The sequence below is a fragment of the Pinus tabuliformis genome, chromosome J (assembly GCF_031772625.1).
Source record: "Pinus tabuliformis cultivar Carrire ecotype Pingquan chromosome J, CPIR1, whole genome shotgun sequence".
Taxonomy (NCBI): domain Eukaryota; kingdom Viridiplantae; phylum Streptophyta; class Pinopsida; order Pinales; family Pinaceae; genus Pinus; species Pinus tabuliformis.
Window position 1 is genome coordinate 1,218,548,837 of NC_142295.1, and position 15,557 is coordinate 1,218,564,393.

A 15,557-nucleotide genomic window follows, 5' to 3' on the forward strand; every position below is an offset into this window, starting at 1 on the left:
ACCATGCTGCAGGAGGGAAGGGACCAAGACATGTTGGAGTTTGCCAATATTTTTCATACCCTTCGCACAAAGTTGGGTATCAAGGATTCAAAGAAGCATTTGGTACTCAAATACTGCGGCTGCCTCCACAAATACATCCAAAAAGAAATAGAATTCCTAAACATCTCCTCGCTCGACACGACATATTGATATGTCATCAAGGTCGAGAAAAATTTTAAACAGAAGAAGTGAGACTTTGGATCTGTGAATCCGAAGCAAGGGAAAGGTGACCCCAAACCATAGAACAAAGGACAAAGCCAAGGCAGGGCAGCCCAAGACAACCCGCTAAAGATGCAAGCAAAGAACAGAGCCTTGAAGTCAAAAAAGGACACCGGAAAGTGGTGTGAGTTCCATAAGAGCTCCACTCACAACACAAGTGAGTGTTGGGCCACGCAGTCACTGGTGGCTGAGCTAAAGGTTTCAAAATCAGATGCATGTTCTGACTCTAAGTCAAAACCCGACAAAGGGAATGACAAAGGGAAGAAGATTATCGATGTGGAGCCCAATGCTACCATTGCCACCACGAAGATCGAGAAGGAGGAATCTGAACATCCAGAGGAGTAGGAGCATCTCTTCCACTCCCAGATATGGGTAAAGGGCTCCCCACTATAGTTCATTGTCGAAAACGGGAGCCAAAAGAACCTCATTTTGGTAGAGGTTGTGAAGCAGCTGGGCTTACCAACCACAGCACATCCACAAACGTACACCATCGGGTGGCTTCACCAAGGACGGGATCTTCGCGTGAGACAGTAGTGTCGTCTTCCATACAATATCAAGCCCTTCAAGGATGAGGTATTGTGTGACATTTCTCCCCTTGAATTTTGTGATGTATTATTAGGACAAACATACTTGTGGAAGCGACATGTTGTGTATGAATCAAGGCCTTTGATATTATTGTTACTTTGGGAAATAAGTTGTACAAGATACCGGTGGTAGCACCGCTTACCACCATCTCTTTGGTTACTACAAAACAATGCAGTAAGCTCATTTCCAAAACTGGGAAATTTGCTTTCCTGATGATACTTCCTCAAGGAAAGAAGATGACGATGGCCATGACCTCTAGACAGGCCCCCTCCACACGACAACTACAAATGGACAAGGTTGTGGAGGAGTGCGAGGACATCTTCACCTCCCCCACAGGGGTTCCTTTGCACTGTCAGGTCAAGCACTCCATCGATCTGACCCCAGGTGCACCACTACCCAATGGACGAATATATCAGCGCTCCATTCTGGAGAATGATTAAATCAAGAGGTAGATTCAGGAGCTGCTGCAGAAAGGTCACATCCGTCTGAGTTCATCGCCCTATGGGAGCTCGATTGTGTTGGTACAGAAGAAAGATGGGACTTGGAGACTCTGTATTCACTATTGGGCGCTGAATAAGATCATTGTTCATAATAGGTACCCAATCCCATGGATTGATGACCTCCTGGACCAACTGAAGGGGGAAAAATATTTCAGCAAGATCAATTTGAATTCAGGATATCACCAGGTAGCAATCGAACCCTCTGATGTGTGGAAGACTGCCTTCAAAGCCAAGGAGGGCCTTTTCGAATGGTTGGTCTTTCCTTTCGGATTGATGAATGTTCCTGCAACCTTCATGAGGCTAATGGATGACACCTTGTGGCCACTCACCATCTCATTTGTAGTGGTATACTTGGATGATATCATGATCTTCAGCCAGAGTTGGGAAGAGCACCTCCACCACATCCGACAGGTTCTCCAAATAGTGCAACACCACAAGTTATGTGCCAATTTGGAGAAATTCACTTTTGGAATGACCCAGGTTCAATATCTAGGATACATTATTGATGAACATGGGGTGCATGTGGATCTAGCCAAGATCCAAGTCCTTCGGGATTGGCCATCTCCATCCACTCTAATAAAGCTTCACAACTTTCTAGGTCCTGCTAACTTCTACCACAGGTTCATGTTTGGATTTTCTCATATCACTTGGCCCTTGAGTCAAGTCACCAAGGGAGGAGTGAAAGCAAAATTCTTTTGGCCTAAATCTCAACAGAAGGCATTCACAGAGTTGAAATATCACCTCTGCTCGGTACTAGTGCTTGCATTATCAGACTTGCAACAACCATTCGAGGTCGAGACAAATGCCTCTGACTATGCTATTTTGGCAGTCCTTAGTCAACATAGGCATCTAGTGGCATATCACAGTGAGACACTTTCAGACACTATCTGGAAGTATCCCACTTATGATAAAGAGTTGTATTCCATTGTACAGGTCTGCCGACAATAAAAGCATTACATTTTGGGGAAGTAAATGATCATCCACATAGACCACCAACCCCTGTAGTTCATACAGACCCAAGGGAAATTGCAGAATGATCTCCATCAGAAGTGGTTGACATAACTACAACAGTTCCATTTGAATATCAAGTATAAGAAGAGCAGAACCAATAATTTTGTAGATTGCCTTAGTCGACCACTGATCATGGCGTTAACCATCATGCTCAACTCTTGTGGGCATGAAACTTTTGATTGGCCACTTCTCTACAAAAGCGACCCAGAATTCGACCACACACACCAGACACCCTTGGAGGGTCAGTATGTTTGAGATTTTCACCTCCAGGATACCCTATTATGCCACCTGGGTCACCTTTGTGTTCCTTCAAGCGAGTGTGCCAAGATGATTTAGGAAGCACACTACGGTCGGGCTGTTGGGAATTTTAGGGTCGAGAAAAGGGTGGCAATACTGCATAATTATTTCTATTGGCCGAATCTTCGACAAGATGTCAGTAAGTACATCAAATCATGCACTTCCTGTGCCATTGCCAAATCGACCATCAAGAACCAAGGCCTCTATACCCTGCTGCCTACACCTAGTCAACCTTGGGAATCCATCTCCATGGATTACATGTTAGGCCTTCCTTCTACTAAGCATGGAAACAACTGTGTTTTTGTGGTTTTCGACAGGTTTTCGAAGATGGCCATTATGGCGGCCTGCAAGAAGAATATCACAGCAGAAGCCACTGCTAAAATATTCTTTGAACGAGTGTGGGTACAGTTTGGGATCCCATAGTCTATCATCTCAGATTAGAAAAACAGGTTCCTCAGTACATTTTGGTCCAGTCTCTAGTCGATGTTGGACACCAAACTCACTAAGTCCACAACCTTCCATCCTCAAATAGAAGGCCAGACTGAGGTTGTTAACATGACGATCATAAATATTCTGCGCATGTACAACTCAAAGCATCCACGCACATGGGATGAGAGCCTCCCCTATGTTCAGGACAACTACAACTGGGCTCTCCACAGCTCGACTGGACATAGCGCTTTTCATGTGGGCTTGGGATTCCAGCCACTATGTCCTATTGATGTGGCCATGCCATTTGCATCTACTCACGCAGATTTAGCTCATGTCCAGTCTGAAATAGATAAGGCAAACAACTTCATTGAGCACATCCAACATATTCACCAGTAGGTCCATGACATTCTCGAGAAATCAAATTCCAAGTACAAGCAACGACATGATCAACATCGGGTGCCACACAAGTTTCAGGTGAGCAACAAAGTCTGGTTGCATTTGCAAAAGGAACGCCTTACCCGAGCCTATCAGAAACAGAGACCACTCCAATATGGTCCTTAAACCATTACCAAGGCTGTCGGAGACAATGCATTTGAGCTCAGCAGTCCCCCATTCCTTGGCCTACACCCAGTGTTCAATGTGGACCGCCTTCGGCCATACTTTCCACCATTACTAGACACATCCGACATTGCAAAACAACTCACACCCACAAAGTTAAATCTAGATTGCATGGAACAAGCTGCAACTGATCAGATCATGGACACACACAGATCAAGCACACTCACCAGCAGAATATCCAACTGTATCGAGTTGTGAAAGCAGGCCAACTCCTTCACTAGGGCAAGTGGGTAACCAGGGACCAAGTTTAGCAAAAATTTCCTCATCTCATGGAGGAACTCAACGCAATGGGGACCATTGATTCCTAAGGGGGGAGTAATGATCCAGGTGGATATTGGTGGCCACCCACCAATTCCACTTGGACCCCCACCATTGCTTCTTTCAGTTGTTCAGTTTCCTTAATTGTAGCACATTTTACTATTTTTAGCAGTTTTTCGAGTCCTAAACTTTCGGAGCCATTTTGAGGCCCTAAACGACGTTTTTTTAGAAATCTACCACCATCGATTTCTTGTCTAAAATCATCTTTTTTGTCGTAGTCCTTAGAGAGATCTTTCCAACGGGTTATCATGCACGTCAAACGGAGATAATATGACCAAGTCGCGACCTCGGGAAGTTGGCTGTCCAACTCACCCCAACGGGGCCCATAAACTCTTGGTGTTACATTTCCTCGGGTTAGGGTTTTGGTTGTTTAGGGTTTGCTCTTATTGTTCAATAATAAAAAGGTCCTTGAGCCTCATTGTAAGGGAGTTCAGAGGCATGTAGCTGCCACATCTCTTCTCAGAGATAAGCTACCATTGCCCTAGCTGGTTTATTTCCATTTCTGTTTGTAAGCATATTTCAGTATTTTGCATTAATGAAATGAAGTATTATTTCCGCTGTGTCTTTGTATTTATGGTTATATATGTAATTTGTTGCATCCTTGTTTAAATCCGGATCACCTTCTTTCATCTTTCATTATCTGCTTTCCTTTCCATTCTGCAAGTAGAATTTCAATTCAGCAAGTATTTTTTTCTGTCAGTAGTTTTCATTCAATCAACAATTTCATTTCTGCAAAGTACTTTCTAGCTTAAAAAAATCTCACGAAAACCAACCTAAAAGAATTTCTTTTCATGCCTCGTAGGAATAGGGACAATTTAGGAAAATTCTTGCCAAATACCCCCACTGCATCCAACAACCAACCTTTTCTCTTCTTCGATGGCTGTGAACTAGAGGAACCTTTAGGTGAGCAACCTGACAAATTTGAAGAACCTGCAGGGGAAGAAGAAGACGAGGAACCCATTCCTACTAAGCCAATGGTTGAAAACCAAAATGACAGAGGGAATAGAGATAGAGTTGAGGATGCCTTCCCCATCAGGGAAACCAACAGGGACACGAAGATGAAGAATATAAGCCCCTCTGCCCTACCTCATTTCCATGGCCTGACCACAGAGGACCCCGACACTTTCCTATTTGAGTTTGCATTTATATGTCGAACCTATGACTGTAGAGATGATGAGAAAAAGTTAAAATTATTTCCATCTACCCTCAAGGATGCAACATTGCGCTGGTTCATGGGTTTACCTGGAGATAGCATCACAACTTGGGCTCAGATGCTGCAGGCTTTTAACAACAAATATTAGGACTACTATGGGTCAAAATATACTAAAAAAGAAATTTTGAGGATGACCATGTGCCAGGATGAATCCTTAGAAGACTACGAAGAAATATTCTAGCTCAGTTATAAAAGGGCCAGGTGAACACTTGACCCCACGTCAATAAAGCTAGTCCTGCTCAGAGGAGTAAGGGAAGATATTCTGGATACCTTACATTTCTTAGCAAGAGGAGATATCTACCAATTACCCTATGAAGATATCAAGACTGTCTTTAGAAACCATTCTAGGGCAGCTAGGAAAAAGGGTAGGAGTAGTCAACCTATGGCCAGTACATCATCTTCCAACTCATCAATTAAGAGTGGAATTGGAAATATGCTGGAAGATTTCAAAAGTGAGATGTTGCAAGCCCTTTCCTTGCAATTGGACACCATGAACATCAAAAGGAAGCAAGAGGAAGCAAAGAGAGCCTTGGCCATCTTTTGCCCTAGATGCACTAAGAGGCATCCTAGGACCGAATGCCCATTGAACTATATTAAGATTTGCTCGGTCTGTGAAGAAAACCACTCCACAGACAAGTGCCCTTATTTACCCGGACTCAAAGTTGTGTATCAAGGAGTTGAAGGGGTCATTAAGCATCTTTTCTACATCAACCAAAGGAGGCCTTCTGAGCCTAGACCATACCAACAGGGTATGCAAGGGTCATCTTGTGCATATTACAACCCCAACGAAACCATAGCTCTACCTTCTTGGGGACCCCCTGCTCATCCTTCCTAGTCTACACCCCCTCCTTGGTCCTATGAATCTCAGTATCATTCCTAGCTAGCCAGCCGCTCATTTCAATCTTACGCTCGACCAAAAACTCAGTGGAATACACCACTTCAGGGGTGGAGGCCCCAATATAAGAATTCTCTAGCGCTATTTCCTCCACCAGCTACCCAACCACAACTCCTACACTTTGCTCCACCCAAGCAACCCCAAATGCCTACCCAACCAAATCCAAACTCGAAAAATAGGGAGGCTCAACAAGTATACAATGGAGAGACATCATATCCAGCTTATGCTGTAGAAATCCAGGAGATCAACCTATGATCTTGGAGAGTCCTCCCGGATAACCAACCTCCCCCTCCACATAGGGAGGTGGAAAAAGAAACAGAGGAAGGCAACCTTAAAGTAAATCCACCCTTTCCTGAGAGATTAGCCCAACTACTCCAACCTACCCTAGAAGAGACTGAACTTCTGGGAGAATTGAAAAATATGTGTAAAGACCCCCTTCCCCAGGCAATAAAATATGTTCCCATTTATAATAAGTTGATTAAGGAGAAATGCTTCAAGCATCCAGGAAGAAGAAAAAGGGATGCCCCTACCATTAATGTCATTGGGCAGCTATCCGAATTAATGTTGGGGTAGGTAATATGTCCAAAATATTTGGACCCTGGAAGCCCTGTAGTAGATGTGCACATCAATGGCACCATCGTCCCACACACTCTCGATCTTGGGGCTGCCATTAATGTGATGACCAACGACACCATGCTCAAGCTCAACCTCCAAGGGTTATTGAGGAAGACCACAATAGTTCTGCAAACTTGCATACCATTCCATAGTCACCCCTGAGGGAATTCTGGAGAATGTGATGGTTTCCATTGACTCCTGGGAGTACCCTAGAGATTTTCCAGTTTTCCAGCCTAAGGCTAAGCTTACTGGTTACCCTCTCATCCTGGGGAGGCCATGGTTGGCCACAACCGATGCTTACATTAGCTGCAAAGCTAGGAATATGACCATCAAGAAGGGGCATATGTCCAAACAGTTAGTCCTATACCCTCTTGCTCAACCTTCTCTAGGGCATGATTTACCTTTATGGTTGGAGGAGGAGGAAGAAGATGAGGTTTATTCTACCCAACTTTATGCTTTAGAGGCAACCATAGGAGGAGGGCAACAAGATGAGGATGACTTAATTGAACACCTGCTCCAAAGTCCAACTCCTGGTTCATTACCATTAGAAGAAGAAGTAAGGGAAAAATAGAACAATCATCCAATTAACTTATGCTTGGATGATTCCAACCCACTCCATGTCAAAACCATAGAATTCAGCTGAGAGAAAACCTTGAAAATTAATCCATCTCTTTCTACTCTCGAAGAGGAAAAGCTATGCAACATGTTGAGAGAAAACCTAAAAGCCTTCACTTGGAGTGACAAGGAAATTAAGGGAGTACATCCCTCAGTGTGTACCCACCACATAGACATCAAAGAAGGTTGCAAGCTAGTCTGGAAACCACAAAAGAGGATGAATCCAACTCTTAAAGATATAGTCAAAGAAGAACTGCAAAAACTGCTAGATGCAGGATTCATTTACCCTATCTCTGATAGTGAGTGGGTCTCTCCTTTAGTGTTAGTTCCCAAGAAAAATGGTAAGTGGAGGATTTGTGTTGATTATAGATAGTTGAACAAAGCCACAAAGAAGGATCATTTTCCCCTACCCTTCATTGACCAAGTGCTAGATGGCCTGGTAGGGAAGAATTTTTTTCTTTCCTAGATGGATTCAGTGGGTATAGCCAAATCCAAATCTGCCCAGAAGACCAGGATAAGACCACATTCACCTGTCCTTAGGGTGATTTTGCCTATAGGGTCCTTCCTTTTGGCCTATGCAATGCTCCTGCCACTTTCCAGAGAGAAGTCTTGAGTATTTTCACCGAATTAGTACATGATGTGGTGGAAATTTATATGGATGATTTTACACCTTATGGTTGTGATTTTCAAGAAGCCCTGACTAACATAGGCAAAGTATTGCACAAATGCATTGAAATGGACCTGTCTCTCAGTCTCGAAAAGTGTGAATTCTTAATGACTGAAGGGATCGTGCTAGGTCATTCAATATCTCAGCAAGGATTGCAGGTGGACTCGAACAACATAGCAATCATCCAAAGGGTCCCACCTCTGCAAAAGCAGAGTGATGTTAGGAGTTTCTTATGGTTAGCTGGATATTACTGAAGGTTCATAAAGGACTTTAGCAATTTGGCCTCTCCTTTAATTGGGTTGTTGGCCAAAGATTCTGAGTTTATATGGTTAAAAAGATGTCAAGAGACCTTAGACATTTTAAAGGGTAAGTTAACCACTGCACCAATTCTCCGAGGCCCAAACTGGGCCCTCCCCTTTCATATTCATGTTGATGCCTCACACAAAGCCATAGGAGCAGCCTTAGGTCAGGTAGAGGAGAAATTTCCCATGCCATCTATTTTATCAGTAAGAACCTGTCAAAGGTTGAGCTAAATTATACTGTGACCGAAAAGGAATTCCTAGCTATTGTACATCCATTAAACAAATTTAGGCATTACATTACAGGCTATCAAACATTTGTGCATATTGACCATGTTGCAATCAAATATTTAATGAAAAAACCAGATGTGAATGCTAGAATTATAAGATGGTTGCTTTTATTACAGCATTTTGATCTAACTATTGTTGATAAGCCTAGTAAGGAAAATGTTGTTGTAGACTTTCTATCTAGGGTGAATCTGTCTGCAAGTGAAGAAGGAATGGTGGATGACTAGTTACTAGATGAGCACTTGTTTGCTATTTCAGTTCTCACTCCATGGTTCGCTGATATAGCAAACTATTTGGTATCAGCAGGGTTCTCACCAAATTTGCCCTCTAAAGAAAAGAGAAAGATAGTCAGGAAAAGCGCCCCCTTCACCTAGATTGGGTGAAATATTTTCAAATTTGGCCCAGATCAAATCTTGAGAAGGTGTGTAAGGGAAGAGGAAGTTTTTGACATCCTCCTAACCTTTCATGATGGGCCTTGTGGAGATCACTTTGCAAAAAAGAGGACATCACTCAAAGTGTTACAAGCAAGCTATTATTGGCCTAGTCTTCATTAGGATATGAAAAAGTACATTAGTTAGTGTGATTAGTGCTAGAGGATGGGAAGGCCTACTCCTAGAGATGAAATTCCCTTACAACCTCAAGTAACTTTTGAGCCATTTGACAAGTGGGGCATGGACTTCATTAGGCCTATCAACCCTCCTTCAAAGAAAAAATAGTACATTATTGTGTGTAATAATTATTTGACTAAGTGGGCTGAAACCAAGGCAATTAAGGCAACAATAGAAGAGAAGTGGTTGAGTTCATAAGGGACAATGTATTCTACAAATTTGGGTACCCTAGAGAGCTAGTCACAGACTAAGGCAACCAGTTTACCTCCAACATGATTGAAGAACTACTCAGTCATCACAAGATCAAGCATAGGACCTCCACTCCCTATCATCCACAAGCTAATGGGCAAGTGGCAGTGACCAACAGGGCACTGGAAAGCATCTTAACCAAGGTAGTTAGAAGCAACAAGAAGGATTAGGCAGAGAGACTAGTTGAGGCCACCTGGGCCTATAATACAACATGGAAGAGCACCATTGGATTTACACCCTATGAGATGGTCTATGGAAAAAAGGCTTTGCTGTCCATTGAGTTTCAATATAACACATTGAGGATGGCAGCCCAACTAGATTTGGATCTCAGTGATGCACAGACAAAAAGATTGTTCCAATTGAATGGATTGGATGAATTCAGAATGCAGGCCCTCCTACATACAGAGATAGTTTAGCTTCAGAGGAAGATCTGGCATGATAAACATATTAAGGAGAAGCAATTTCAAGAGGGCGATTGGGCATTGTTATATGATTCTAGGTATAAAGACTTCAAGGGCAAGCTAAGGACAAGATGGCTCGGACCTTATGTGGTAGAGAGATGCCATGATAATGGTTCAGTGAAAATCAGAACTATAGATGAAGAAGCCATTCCATTGCTTGTTAATGGACACCGATTGAAAATGTACAAGAGACATTTATCAAGGCAAGAGTTCATTGAAAATATCAATAAAACAATGATGATGGTGGAGCAAGTTCCAACTCCTCCCTCATCAGGTCACTGAAAAAGAAAAAAATAAAAAAGAATAAAGACTCAGGTGAAAAACTCCATGAGGCGCCTGAGTCCCATCTTTGGGTTGAAAACCTCATGAGGTGGCCCAAGGATGAGAGAAAATAGAAAGAAGAATAAGAAGATCCCTAGGTGAAAACCTTCCTTGAGGCGACTAGGGAAAACATCTGGGGTGAAAACCTCTCTGAGGTAGCCTAGGTGTTTTTCAAAAAAAAAAAAGAGATAAAAAGATATAATTGTTATTTGTAGGTGGGCAAGAAAGACAATCAAGGAGCAAAAAGAGGATCCAAAGGGCACCCTGCCTCACACATATTCATCTCCTCCACTCCTTACCATGCATCCCTCCATCAATTCCATTGTTTTTTTTCACTCCATTTCTTAGGCGAAGACTGTGTTTTCTACAAGATCCCCTGTATTCCTACATGATCCCCTGAAAACTTATAGGATGATCCTTTAGGAATTACAACAACCGGGAAAACCTACAAGAAGCAATCTGAGGGTGAATGGTAGGGTTGGTGGGTCCCTAAAATTATTCCTAGACATGATCTAACACCTCACCTAGTCCATTATCATCATCCCTACAATCACCATCCAAAAAAAAAGAGATCAATTTTTTCCAGTTATGAAAAAAAAGGAAAAACAGAGGACAGTAAGAGAATTACCTGAATGTCCGTTGCTCCACACACACTCCTACTCCCTCTATCCATTCATTGCACCATCCTCACAGCCCTAGCCAGCAATATGATTAAGGAATTCTAAGGGAGAAGTAGCTATAGGACATCCTGTAGGAAATCCTGTAGTATCCTTTCCCACAAAATGTCAATCATCAGCTACAGGTCTTCCCCGGGATGATCGAGGAGATCCACAGCAGCAACAACATCAGATCTTCAGTCACAGATAGCAAGAGGAGAAAGAAGAATGACCATGGAGCAAATAAACAACGCAACACCTCTGATCTTTGACAACTACAACATGGCATCGAGACCATAGATAAGTATCCCGCTCACTCACTCATATGTATCATTTGATCAAAAGTTGTAAGGGTTACAAGATAGTTGGTTTATAAGTGAAAAGGTGGCCAATTAACTTGGCCACCTTCGTTCAATCATCACATGCAAAACTGGGTGTCCTCTCACACGTGGCTGCAGTCAACTCAAAGACAGAGGAAGAGTAGGACAAGAGGTGGTTAACTATGGATCTACGAGGTGGGAGCTGATTATGAGGAGTGGAAATGATGAGGTGGTAGTGGGGACCAAGGGTCCAAAAATGGCAACATACCTCTGCTTCCAGCACACCACCTCACTCTGAAACACCGTAAAGGGAAATAAAACATCACTTGCATGCGTTCATGCATTCCACCTCGAAACTCCCTCACTCAAGTCACTCTCATAACTTTAGCCACCCACTGGAAGAAAGGATCCATCGTTCTACAAGAGAATTTATATAGGAGCATGCATAGGAATTCCTATAGGAACAGTCTACATGATATAGTCTATAGGAGCAATCTACAGGATACATAGAGGTAGTCTACAGGATAGGTAGTGTTATGAAACCAGCTCACAAAAAGATATAAAAGAGAGATCCACGCCTTAGAATTCAGCCTCTTCGAGGGGGCAACCTCCTTTACATTAGATAAATGAACAATTCTTGGATGATACAAATGAAAATACATCCTTTCTATATATAGGAGTCTAAGTGGTCCCAATACAATCAGAGCCTACATAACAATAATATTGTAGGGCACAACAATAACAATAGTGGGCTTCTATGTGGCACAATAGTAACAATATGGGCACTACATGGGTACATCAATATAAATAAGGGGTATAACTACAATAGTAATGGGGTAATCACTAGTATTATAGGGACCCAAAATGCCCCTCTCCTTCAAAAAAGTGTTGTCCTCAACGCTTGAGTAGTTCAGGATACTTCTGCATAAAATTCTCGTCCTCCCATGTGGAATCTTCAGCGGATAAGTTCTTCCACTTGATAAGGTACTCTGAAATTGATCGATTTCGTAGCTGTCGAGTTCTTGTTTCTATAACTGCTTCCGGTTCCAATATAATTTTTCCTTCTTCGTCAAGTTCTGGCAATATTGTTTGAACTGGGAGCTTGTCGCCTATAACCTTCTTTAAGCATGAAACATGGAAAACTGGGTGCAATCGAGAAGCTGCAGGAAGCTCCAATTTGTATGCCATAGTACCAATCTTTTGCAACACCTTGTACGGACCATAATACTTTGGTGATAATTTATTATCCTTCTTAGCTTGCTTGAGGGACATTTGCTTATATGGTTGTAGCCGTAGGAATACCCAATCACATACATCAAAACTTCTTTCACTGCGATGCTGATCTGCCTGTTGTTTCATTCTATTCTGTGCCAACACAAGGTTATCCTTTAAGAGTTGGAGGACTTGTTGTTGATGTTCGATGTGATTTTCCACTGCCTGAACCTTAGAATTTTCTCTTAAATATGATGTGATGGATGGTGGTTGATACCCATAAAGTGCCATAAATGGGGTCATTTTTGTTGTTGTATGAAAGGAAGTGTTATACCACCATTCAGCCAGAGGCAACCATTTGACCCATTGTGTCTGTTTATCAGATACAAAGCAACGAAGGTATCCTTCCAAACATTTGTTTACTATCTCAGTTTGCCCATCAGATTGAGGATGATAAGATGAGCTATGAGCTAACTGAGTACCAAGACAAGAAAATAATTCTGTCCAAAAATTTCCAGTGAAAATGGGATCTCTGTCACTTACAATAATCTTTGGGTTTCCATGTAGCTTTTGAACTGTTTCCATAAATGCAGTAGAAACTGTACTGGCTTTAAATGGATGTGATAATGCACAAAAGTGTGCATACTTCGTAAGTCTGTCAACTACCACCATGATGACACTCTTTCCCTCAGACTTGGGTAAACCTGTGATAAAATCCATTGAAACCTCCTCCCAACGTTGGCTTGGAATGGATAAAGGTTGTAATAGACCCGGTGTTTTAATTGTTTCAACTTTATTTTGCTGGCAAACCAAACATTCCGCCACAAACTTTTTAATATCTGATTTAAGGCCATCCCAAAAAAATTCCTTCTTAACCCTATGGTAAGTTTTTAAAAATCCTGAGTGCCCTCCTAAGGGAGAAGTGTGCAATTCCATAAGAATCTTTTGTTTTAGCTGGGAATTATTACATAGGTATAAGCGATCTTTGTACCATAGCGAATCATTTTTCCAACTAAATGTATCAGAAGTACTGGAATCTTGTTGTAGCTTTTGAATAAGTGCCCACACTTCTTCGTCGCTCTTCCATTCCTCCCTTGCTTTGTTTATCCAATCTGGTTGGATAATAGAAATGGCACACAACAATGCTTCCACATCCTCATCCTTTCTTGAGAGTGCATCTGCCACCACATTTTGCTTCCCTTTTTTGTAGATGATTTCAAAATCATAACCCAACATCTTTGTGACCCACTTTTGTTGCTCTTCAGAGAATAATCTTTGTTCTAAAAAGTATTTAAGGCTATCATGATCCGTTTTTACCTTGAAGTGTCTTCCCATTAGGTAGGGTCGCCATTTCTTAAGTGCATGGAGTATTGCCAACATTTCCTTCTCATAAATAGCTTTTCTTAAAAACTTTCCCTTGATTGGACGACTTTCAAAAGCAATGGGTCTTTCATCTTGCATTAGAACAGCACCAATTCCATTTCCTGAAGCATCACATTCCACAATAAAGGTTTTTGTGAAGTCCGGCGTAGCTAAGACCGGTGCTTGGCACATTGCCTCTTTAAGATGTTCAAAGGCCTTTGTTGCTTCCGAATTCCATGAAAATGAATCTTTCTTCAATAATGTTGTTAGAGGTGCAGCTATTCTCCCATAATTCTTAACAAACTTGCGATAATACCCTGTCAACCCAAGAAATCCTCGCAGATGCTTTATGGATGTGGGGATTTTCCATTCCTTAATGGCTTTAATTTTGCTAGGGTCTACCTTAACTCCTTCATGAGATACAATATGACCCAAATATTCCACCTCCTGGACTCCAAAGAAACATTTGGATCTTTTTGCATATAATTGTTTCTCCTCCAATAGTTGTAACACCCTGTCAACATGTTCAACATGATCCTTCCAAGACTTGTTGTAGATTAGTATATCATCAAAAAATACTAACACAAATTTTCTAAGGAATGGTTTGAAAATTGAATTCATCAAACCTTGAAATGTTGAAGGTGCATTGGTAAGGCCAAAAGGCATGACCAGAAATTCATAATGACCCTCATGAGTTCTAAATGCTGTTTTCGGAATGTCTTCGACCTTCATTCTAATTTGATGATATCCCGAACGAAGATCCAACTTGGTGAAGTAAATTGATCCATGCAATTCATCCAGTAATTCATCAATAACAGGAATGGGGAACTTATCTTTAATAGTGAGCTTGTTGAGCTCCCTATAATCTGGACACATGCGCCATGATCCATCCTTCTTGTGCACCAATACTACTGGAGCTGAGAAAGAACTTTGACTCGGTTGAATTATACCAGCCTCTAACATTTCTGCAACCATACGTTCAATTTCACTTTTTTGGACATATGGATATCTGTACGGCCTGATGTTTGGAGGAACACTTCCTGGAATCAGATGAATAGCATGATCATGATCACGCATAGGTGGGAGACCTTCGGGAGTATCAAATACCTTGGAATGATTGTCCAGGACTTTTTGGAGATCTGGAGAAATAGATGATTCCAATGTGGAAACATCTAGTGAACATAATTGTGCAATTACACCTCTTTTCTCCTTTTTTAGAAGCTTTGTCATTCCATTAGAGCTGATTATCTTTCCTGGTTTCCCTGCAATACCCCTTAATTCAACTTCCTTTCCTTCCACAGAAAATTTCATGAAAAGTTCTTGAAAATTAAAAGCTATTGTACCCAAGGATTGTAGCCATTGGACTCCTAGTACAACATCAGCACCTCCCATTGGAATGGAAAGCATTGGGCTAGTCAATAAATATTCTCCCATGGATAGCTTGATATTATGGCACTTTCCAGAACAATTTATTGTTCCTCCATTTGCAATAATCACTTGACACTCTGGAGCTGGATATAGGAAGCAATTCAATTCTTTTGCTACCCTATAATGAATAAAATTGTGGGTTCTTCCTGAATCAATCAACACTATTACCTTTTTCTTCTTGATTTGTCCTTCTATCTTGATGGTTTGAGGAGTGGTAATTCCCGCCAATGCATTACAAGATATGGTTGGATTTATTTGTTCTTCATCTAGGCTTTGTTCCTGGAATATATCCTCTTCTTTTGACCTTTCTTTCTCCTTTTCTTCTTCCTCTT